This window comes from Morone saxatilis, unplaced genomic scaffold, assembly GCF_004916995.1.
Source record: "Morone saxatilis isolate NCDOM2014 unplaced genomic scaffold, NCSU_SB_2.0 Contig5, whole genome shotgun sequence".
In the NCBI taxonomy this organism is placed as follows: Eukaryota; Metazoa; Chordata; class Actinopteri; family Moronidae; genus Morone; species Morone saxatilis.
In genome coordinates this window covers 21,538,599-21,546,015 of record NW_023340095.1, presented here as the reverse complement: position 1 = coordinate 21,546,015, position 7,417 = coordinate 21,538,599, and the positions used below count along the sequence as shown (strand labels likewise).

The window sequence follows — 7,417 nt, the reverse complement described above, 5'->3', positions numbered from 1 at the left end:
CTGTACTGTTAAATACAGTCATTCTATTTGTTGTGTGTGTGTGTGTGTGTGTGTGGAGTTATTGATATGAAATAGATGATTAAATTTGTAAGAGATGCTTTGTTGTGAACCAGAAAAAAATCTTTTCTGCAATCTCATCGCTGTTTAAGAGCAAGGTTCTTACTGGAGTACCTTTGTATCTCCTGTTGCCCTGGAGACAAACTGCTGTCATTTTCATAAGTGGCCATAAGGTGTCAGTGTTGCACAATACAAAAAACTACCAGCGTCCACGATACCTTGAAATTTCACTGGCTCTTACAACTAAATATCAGACACACTTTATACATTCAATCAAACAAATAGCAGTTATATAAAATGATTTGCTATCGTCTTTCATACCTATAATACTGGGTACCTTATATGAAATTGCAAAAGATCAAAACTTATAAAACAACATTAATTAACATTAGCTTTCTGTAAAGACCATTCTCGGTATATGTGCTCTGCTGGATCCAAGTTTCTGCATCACACCACAAACTGGACCAGGTTACAGTTTTCAGAATCATTAGTTAATTTTATACGCAGACTTAAAAGTGTTACTGGAAGAGATTGACACTATTAGTTGTGTCATTGGACTGCACCCATGAGATTACTGTAATCCCATTTAATGTACATTACTTCCTAAAACTGCTGTGGTGAGAACACACTGGTATGTGAAAGTGAGAGGACGTGGCCTTAAAGACGTGAGAAAGAGAAGAGGAACCAAATGTGGGAGGGATGCAAATATGACAATGTGTAAGGCGCTGAGCTGATGTTTTCCAACAGGGAACCTTGAATTGTTAAGATGAATACATGTTCAGTGTTTAACTCAGAGACACTGATGATGCTCATCAGCATCGGCTGTTGCAGGACTGAACCTGAGGCTCAGACCACATCGTAGACCGAGATGATTTAAAAAGGATCAAAATATGAATCCCAACTATTAAGTTGTCCTTTGTCCTTGGCTGTGTCCTCTCTGTCACAACACGATGATAACGCTGAGTGCTTTGACCTGCTGCATAACGTGGCATGTTTTAGGATGTTTTAGTGTTTTAGAACTGAAAGACATTTACAACAACACATATTTAATCATCTAGTCTACATGGTGGCCATCCCCTCACAATGTTTCACTTTTATGTCAGTGATATTAAAATAGGCCAGAGATGCAAATGGATGAATCAGCCTCCCAAGAGATCTGTCATTATAATCTGGCCTCCATTTTCAACAGACTTCAATCTCTTTCTCCTTGTGGTGAAGCGGTTGGCATCTAATGTAGCTGTGCTGTGCTTGCTGTAGCCTGCATTCAAAACTGACACTTGACAATCTCAAAAGAGAAGAAAGAAAGCAAAAGAAGAGATTATTAAATGATTCATTCATTTCTGGGGCTCCATACTGTAAGACTGCATATTGTGGACTGTAGGTGTATCTACTGAGTGTAACAAACTTCGTTTTGTGAAGCTAATATAATAAGAAAGGACATGGGGTGTTTGACAGGAAGATTATTTTTTTATTTCTAAAATTAGCAAATATATGGCTTGTCACATACTGTATACAGGCACTTATATATTAAATGAAGGTCGACAGATTAATCTGTTTGGCTATATATAAATCAGTATTTATATATATTTATATATGCGCCTCCACAACTCACATGGGACGACCAAACATATAATAGATCTTAGAAGGTATTAGAAAATAATAGCTCAAAAAAGTTGTTTGGTGTTCAGTCCCAGATTTATTTATCTATTTAAGTTTTTATTACTTAAATGTTCAGTTCAGTTATTAAGTCAGATTGTTAATTTGCAAGTGTCAAATTGTCCCCACAGCCAATTAAACAGCTATCTGCTTTTTCCTGCTCCAAACTATCATTATTATATCAGCCTTTAAAAATCCAGTATCTGTCAACTTCTAGTATTAAACTAACTCTTACAACTCTTTAATAAAATAATAGTTAGCGCAGCAATCTCTGTTAACATATAATACTCCGTGTATGTCAGGACATCTGCTTATAGACTGTTATCAGAATGTTATTGCTCTTAAATACTGACTTCAATATTGGCGCTAAGTGAGCGTATGCAGCTGATTACAGATCAGTGATGGTAGTGTCCTGGTGTGTTTTTCTCATTATGGCTTCAGGTTGAGGCAAGCTGCATGCCAGTGACTCACAGCTCAAAGATGACACATCTCTCCTCTTCACAACCACATGGGCTCTGTTTCACAACACGGCTATTTTCATAAAGCCTTCTTCATTTACAGGCAGTGATGAATGGAGAGGTTATTCTGGAGATGGAGATGGAGCAGTACAGCCTGGTGAGGTGGAAGGAAAACTCCAGAGACCAGAGTGGGTTACATATTTGGTTACTGAACATCCTTCTTTCAGTGAACACATTTATTATTGTTTTTACGTTATTATTATTACATTATTAAATGTCACAAGAATTGTGATTTCTGTGCAGTTCTCTGTTTAATGTGCAACAGAAAGACTAAACATTTGTGTTATGGCTTTAACATATCTCAATTATTTTTGTTTTCATGACAGTGGGAGTGCCCTGCCTTGCTTCTGACATCAAAGTGTCAGAATTATTTCTCCAAATTAAGTTTGATAAAATTAGAACACAGGAGTAATTATCAGGATACACTCTTGAATTTAGTCTGCGTAGTGTTTAAACCATTCTCTACGAATACATGAATATGAGCAGGTGTTCTTTAAGGAAACCTCCTGGGTTATAGAAATCTATTATAACGTTGATCAAAGATGGGAATGTTCACAGAGATCTTTATTTATTGAGGCAACATAAAGATTTGTAATTATATCCTGATGAAAGCAGAGTTTGTTGTGTTGAGACACTCCCATTGTTGGCGTATTGAAGGATTGGTCTATGTTCTAAAAGCACCTGTCACAATAAGGAATTACATGTTCACCACATCTGTGTTTGTTCACTGTGCCTCCTGTGAGGTTGAATTTCCTATGTAATATCTTGTAATCGCAATACTGTCCATCAGCTGATTATCATCACTAAGGTGTTAGATCAATAGTGACTAAAGCCAATAGTCAGCCCTTTAGATTAGCCATATTTTCTAACGGGTTCTAAGTTGAAACACCTCTCTTTTCTTGTAGATGTGGCTACAGGCGGACAGAGATATTATCTGTGAAGATCAGAGGAGAACGTGGGGATGTGCCCAGCCACATGAAGCAGAACTTAATGTAAATTTCACTTAACTTGCAAAAGTTACAAGAGGGTGCTACTTTGGTAAGGGATTTCACTGTCAAAATAACACCATTGTTGAATAAGTGAAAGAAAAAATTCATGTTCAGGAAAGTGTTGCTTGCTTTGTGTCATGATAAACCAGGCTGTAAATGACACTAAAAGATCAGCCTGACCTGCACACTGAATATCTGTTTTACACTTAATGTTATACACCTTGTACCTTCACCTTATGGCTTATACAGTGAGTTTAGTATCCGAAATAAAGTGTGAGCTAACAGTTACCAGAAGGGCCGCTGACTGAGACATAAAACGTCTCCTTCTTGGGTATGATAAAGTTTGGGACCTCAGCTTTGCACCCCGCAGCAGGCTGCTCTGCGGAGTTTCAGTCACGGGGTGAGGGAAAGGGGAGGAGGGGGTGAATCTGTAGGACTCCGCTCACCACGCCTCGGTACGGTAAGTTCGTCAGCCATATTGACTGTCTGTAGGCTACCTCTTCTCCGGTCGTGGGTGCCTGGCGGAGGAGTCTCCAGCACTGTACGCTCTCTGTCCGGTAAACAGCGCCGAGCAACGGGAAGGTGAAGCGCTCTATTTTTACTCTCTGTGGATATATAAAGTAGTGCAGCCAGCTGGAGGGGGGGACAGTTGGACACATCCTCAGCGCAGCCCGGCGTTAGAGGTGAGTTTTATCGCCTTCATCTCTGCCTGGCTTTCTTTAAGCCGTTCAAATGAGGGGGGATTTATTTTCCTCTCCGGGCTGCAGAGGAGCGGGTAGCGGTGTTTTTACGCAGGCCCGTTAACGACCCGTAGTAGCGCTTATAACTTCTTTTCTAACGCACACCTATTTGACAGGCAGGTCAAACACGACGTGGTGCGACGGCTGGCTCTTTATTACTATTTTTTGCTTCACCTCCGTTTCTAACCGGCTTCTTGCACGTTTCAGGACGGGAGGACGGGTGAGTGAACCGGTGTCACTTTGCGCCGAGGTGCTATGTGTCAGTTTAAATGTTATGCAACAGAACAGGGCTTCCATTAGGAGTCAGGGTAATTAGATGCTTGTCCTGTTCTTTCCAGAATGACACACGGCTGCTTTACAGACCCCCTGTCATATTAGGTGTCAGGATGTAAACAGTTGTGAAATGCGTTTATCGGCGTCTCAGAGCTCTTGGCTAATTATTTCCCCATTGCCAGCAGACGAGCGTGTTCATGTCCCGCTTTGGTGTTGAAATTCCGCGGTTTAGTGTCGGGGCTTGTCGTTGGAGGGCTCTCTGCTGCTCTTTTGTAAAAGCTCGGAGCGGAAACAATGTTTCTTGCGCCGTTTGCAACTTTTGTGCTGCTGACGACGCGCCTTTCTTTCTGCAACAATGTAGCAAACAGCAGCTGCTAACACTGAATTAGCACGTTGTTTACAGTGAAGCTGTCATGGTCCCTTGCTGTTGATATTTACGGTCTGGCTTCTCGTGGTCAGGGGGACTCAGAAATACCTGTGGTCCATTCAAATTCCGCTATTTTTTTTTTTTTTTTGCGCCTGCCTCAAGTTACTGTACTAGTGACTGGCTGCTGTGACTTTGAGCCCAATAATTAGCTTTCGTCGTGTGAATACAGTTGGTCACTAGTTGTTGTTAGCCTACTAGTTGAGAAAAGCACGAATGTAGCTACCTGAGGGAGACTGACTGTGCTTCTGAAATGGTAATTCTGTTCCCCCGCGTTACTACGTTAGTTTGAGTGAGTCTCCCCTCCGCCTTGGAAACCACGCTGATTTACAGCGCGTGTAACACGGCTGGTTTGGCTTTTGCACGTAAACAGCGGTCCTGAATACAGCCACATTCACGCGCCCACACATGATGCTAGCGGTCCATCTGGCACAAACAGATGCTCCGTCGGCGTCAGGGAAGTAACGACTCTCTGATTGGCCTCATTACAGCAGAGGGAGCCACTCTATTGGCTCTTATCCCCGTCGCTCAGATCCTCCTGTTGCTCTTGGCCCCGCCTCCTCTGGGGACCAAATTACAACTCATTTGAGAGAGAGGCTCTCTGCATCATGACATGAGATACCTTTGATGGCTGGTTTTAGATTGCTCTCAGCGGAGCTATTTTTTTGGAACCTGTTGAATAATCTCATGGCTCCAGATCAGAGCGGGAGCATGTCGCACATTCACGTGAATGACTGAAGAATAGAGGTTGTCAGGGCTGTTTTTGTGCAGGTTTAAATGCAGTTAAATGTCACTCCTGTTGAGTTTTATTTTAAAGAGTTATTTGTATCTATATTGCATTAAAATATCAACTGTTTTCACTGCTCATCATGATGAAGAAGGCACAAGTAGCCTGACCTGAGACCTGCATCCACAGCACTGTGGGGATTCTAGGGCAAGAAAAGGACAGGCCGTGGTTTACTGCATGCAGAAATAAATGCGGACCATTTTGCATGCAAACGACAACCAGACACATTAGCTGAGAAAGCAAGTCTCCACATTGGCCTCAGATTGGACATTTAAAGCTGGCTGAATCCTGACGATTTCTTCACACACCAGCTGCTGCTGTGAGACTGTCTGAAACGGGTCTACAGTGTCTCTGTGAGGGTTGGGACGCCTGCTCAGCTCGTCGTACTGAATGGTTGGAGATTTGGCTCATTGAGCTCATTAGAGGGAATGTATATCTTCCTACTTTTTGACTTTTGCTATTTCCAGTTTCCTTAGTTTACATTTGCACTCTTAATGTTTGCTGGAAATGTTTGAAATTGGCTCTCTCTCACTATATGGCTACATGCCCAGTCCAGTTCAACCCAAAATAAAAAGAAAGGGGGAAACAAAAGGGAAGGTGCCAGAGATATCCGTTATAATAATTCACTGCATTGTGAAAGTGCATGCATGCATTAGTAATAAGTACAGTAGGTCAAAGTTGAACCAGGAAGTAGCTCTGCACTGCAGTGGACAATGAAACGTACAGTTCAAGTTTAACACTCGATATAGTTATCAAATCAGTAAATTGGGTCCTAAGAGCAAAAATACCACATATTAACTGGTTCCAGCTTCACAAATAATTAGGTTTTACGCTTGTCTCTGTCATATATGATAGAAGACTGTTTCACTTTGGACTGTCTGAAATTATAGCAGGCATTTTATATACAAAAGCTTAACTGAGAAACTACATGCAGCAAATTAGTTCTACAAGTAATCGCTAGTTGCAGCTCTTAAAGATACAGTGCAGTGTTTTACTCCAGTAGGTGACAGGGAGCAAACGCTTTAGTTTCACAACCCACATCACAGCCAGGTTCACTGACTGCACTATCTAGTTTCTCTTTCCGTCTCTCACTTTTAGCATCTCACGTTCATCACGTCGCATTCTGATTTCTTTCACTTTCTTTTTTCTGCACCTCTCTCTCTCCTGCGCCGCTTTACTGAAACATGTGACATTCTGCAGCAGGTTAAGTCACCGGGGAGGCGAAGTATTCTGACAGAGAGGACGAGAACAAAGGGAAATAATGGTTTCATTTTTGCCCATTTTGTTCCTGGCCCTCATATCCAGATTCTCCATTTATAGCCATATTTAGAGAAGTGTGGTGGTCTCAGGTTTTAACAGAGAGTGTTTGGGCCAGCACCAGTCCTGTGTCCCTGGCCAATCATCTTACTGCAGAACCACAATCAATCATGCCGTTCTGGATTTATACTGTTGTTCAGCTTTAGAGCATCATTTGGTCTAGATTTAATTGTTGGATGTTGGATGTTTGGTATTTTCCTACATACCCTCCTTTATTTTCTTCTTGCTCCTCATTTAAAGTGGCAGCATTATTGTGCAGTGTGTTAATGTTTGTGGGTTAGGAGGTTACACCTCTAAGCAGGTCATCTGTGCTGTTGGACAAACACTTGCACGCCTTACACTCGAGGAAGAATCCGTTGGCTTCTCTGTTATCCAAGTAAAGCCTTGTCGTCAAGCAAAGCAGTTGGTACAGTTTCCTGCTGTTATAACAGCTGCTGGAAGTTGTGTGTATATGTGTGTGTCGTCTCTGGCATTTACAGCAGAACCTTTTTGTAGCCTCTGCAAACACACGTAATGACAGACAGGAAACAAATAGTTCAGTCTTCCTCCATTGACAGAGACACAATTCTTACATGAATGGCTTCATTTATCTGAGTTTTCTTATCTGTAAAATATAACTGTGTAGATATAGTAGTAACAAACACACACACACACAC

General features: G+C 41.6%; 1 protein-coding gene across 1 annotated transcript in view; it reads left to right on the top strand.

Annotated features, from left to right (window-relative positions):
- Window positions 1–3,708: 3,708 nt before the first annotated feature.
- The window catches only part of LOC118338910 (radixin), a gene marked incomplete in the record, with an annotated part of 39,260 nt that continues 35,551 nt past the window's right edge, over window positions 3,709–7,417 (top strand). The window contains 1 exon segment of the mRNA XM_035676369.1: window positions 3,709–3,802.